Below are 2,809 nucleotides of genomic sequence, written 5' to 3' on the forward strand. Positions count from 1 at the left end.
CGCAATCTCCGTACTTCACCAAAATCCTGCTTCGCTTGTTGACTGTAACGGATCAGACTTCCTCTCCCCGTTGGTGGAGGAGAAAGGGATCTTCTGGGAGTTTCGTCATAATTCAGAGTGTGGACACGGAAACGCTCGTTGCGCACTCTTCGCTCATATTCAGCTTCCATATTCTCTTGTTGAATCCGGAGCCATTCTTCTGGAGATAATGGCCCCCTTGATCTGGAATTATGGTGATGAGTTCTTGCCAGATCGGATTCGCTAGAATCATCTTCCAAACCCAACTCTGAACGAGTTCGGAGGGTCTCCCTCATAATTCGTCCGAGGTCGCCCAAATTCGTATCTTTTGGTGCTGTGACACGTCCCAAATCGGTAGGAGTTGTTCCGATTAGTGCTGTGACACGTTCGAGGGTATGACCACTAGGTGTTATGTCATCTGTTCGTGAACCAGTAGCTGTGTTACGTGCAAAAATACTCGAAGCAAAACCTTCAGGTATTTCTGTACCCGTAACACATGAAGTAGGCGCAGGAGTTCCCGTCGGCCCTTCAGGAACTTGACTCATATCGTACAACGAACCAAAAACACAGAATTATTGTTGTTCTAACAAAAGCAAGGATGGCGCCAATGAAGAAACACAGATCTACTCCCTTTAATGGGTCTTATATCCAATGAGTCTACAGGGTAGGATACGGATAACAACCAACTACGATATGAGTACAACTTCCCAAAGTTCAGTGACCGGAACCTGCAAAACAGACACCGTTAGCTTGCTACGGGAAGGACTAGAGGGGGGTCTTCCCATAACCACCCTCCGGCGTGAGAATAAGTACCATTCTGAAGAAGATAAAGTACTTAAGTATATAGAGAGAATATAGTGAGTGCGAATGAATACCTCATGGAGAGTGAGAAGGTATTTATAGCCGAAGGATGTGGGAAGGTGATTGGGCCAACTGTCATTTTTAGAAGATGCTCTCGTAACCACCTGGACACGTGTCCTCACATGATAGGTTCAGTTATACGTTGCATGTGCATGTGTAACAACCTGGACACACGTCTTTTTGGGATAGGATGATAGATAACCCTGGCCATGTGCACGGTTATAATGGCCTTGCCAGGTGTCCTTCGTTAACTGGTCAAGAGATCACGTATTGCCCAAGAAAGCATCTTGGTAAATCTTCTGGAAAATAATTAGTTAATGACAGCTGTCCTGAGGTATTGCCTCCCGGTCATTTTGTGTGGACGGGTACTCCGTCTTGCGGATGACTTTTGTGGGCAACGTCATGTGGGTGTTTCTTCCTTAGATGGTTAAGCGGGCGATCCGTATGTCCCGCGGGTGACTTGTGAGTAGCTCTTAGTTGACCCGCAGGTAGTACTTAAGGGTTTTTGGGTCTTTTTGGTACCCTATCTCTATATAGTGATAAAAATATAAAAAGAATATATTATTTAATTAAAAAGAAGAAATCAAATATTGCGATTTTTAATGTAATTATAAAGATGAAAATAGATGGTTTGCCGAGTATGCTCTTATACACACTCATGACTGCAAATTGAGGATATTGTGGTATGTGGGGGTCCGTTTTTTTGGGATTTTCAATGGAGACTAGTCTCTCTCCCTATCCATTTCGGTGGTTTAGGGCTATATTCAGCTGAGGATGTTTCCACCTATGCTTTCGTAGCCTCGAGAGCACAATCTTGGAAGTTACATAACCACATTATGCGTGATTGTGGTGTTCATGGGTTAGATTCCGATTTTAGGTGTGCGATGGATTATTTACACAACTCTATTCCCGATCTTGATCTTGGCGGGTTCGCTAATAAGGACCCCCCCCAAAGCCCAAAATACTTATAGTAAAACCGTCCAAAGTTTGGGAGAAAAATGTGGCATGTCCTCTCGTCAGAGAGCAGTATTTGAATGTGTTCAAGCTCCTCATGCTCAAGACTATTTGGCTGTCACCCACATCGATGAGTTAAGCTAGCAGTCAGCAGTGGAGTACCGAGTCATTCTTAAATATCATTTAATGATCCCCCTGTTTCCACTTGATGAGCCCTGCGAGGTCTGTCGTAAGGTTTGTTTAGATAATTTGTGTGAACGCGCGATTCATTGCCAAGAACTCCCGGGGTTTAAATATAGACATGATTTGGTCAGGGATGTCCTTTGTGATGTGTTAAAACGGGCGGGAATCTCGGCAAGAAAAAAGGCTCATGTGAATTTCTTGTCGGACCCGCGTGAAGGAAGGTCTACTCTCCGACCAGCGGACATTCTTGTGTTAGAATGGGCGGGGGGAGCATGCTTGTGTGGACCTTACTGATGTGTCCCCTCTTGTCGAGCTTAGGGACACCGGGTTTATTGCTAGGCAGGCCGTGCTAAAGGCAGAAGCAGGAAAAACTGCTAAGCGCGAGAAGGCGTGTGTGGAGAATCAACACGCCTTCATTCCTTTTGCTTTTGATACATTTGGGTCTCTTGCCCCCGATGTTGCTACGTTTCTAAGAAGAGTTTAGTGGGTTGTGCACAGTAACTCAACGACGCTGAAAAATGATAATTTTGTTTTCAGTAGGATCGGTTTTGCCACTCAAAAGGGGGTGGCGGCGCAACTTGTTGCCCGCTTACCTGCCTATTTATTGTAATTGGATCCTTTTATTTGAATTAAAATTACAAGTATTATTCTTACCGCAAATACTATCGGAAGTTAAGACATTTTTGTTGAAGTTGATCTTAACTTTTAAACATTATAAAATTGGTTATCTATATAGTATTCCAAATATCTCTACAATTTTTGTTGAAAGTCGTAAAACTATCACACATCCAAA

The sequence above is a fragment of the Bidens hawaiensis genome, unplaced genomic scaffold (assembly GCF_021521415.1).
Source record: "Bidens hawaiensis isolate Kalapana, Puna unplaced genomic scaffold, B.hawaiensis_p1.1 tig00021974_1, whole genome shotgun sequence".
Taxonomy (NCBI): domain Eukaryota; kingdom Viridiplantae; phylum Streptophyta; class Magnoliopsida; order Asterales; family Asteraceae; genus Bidens; species Bidens hawaiensis.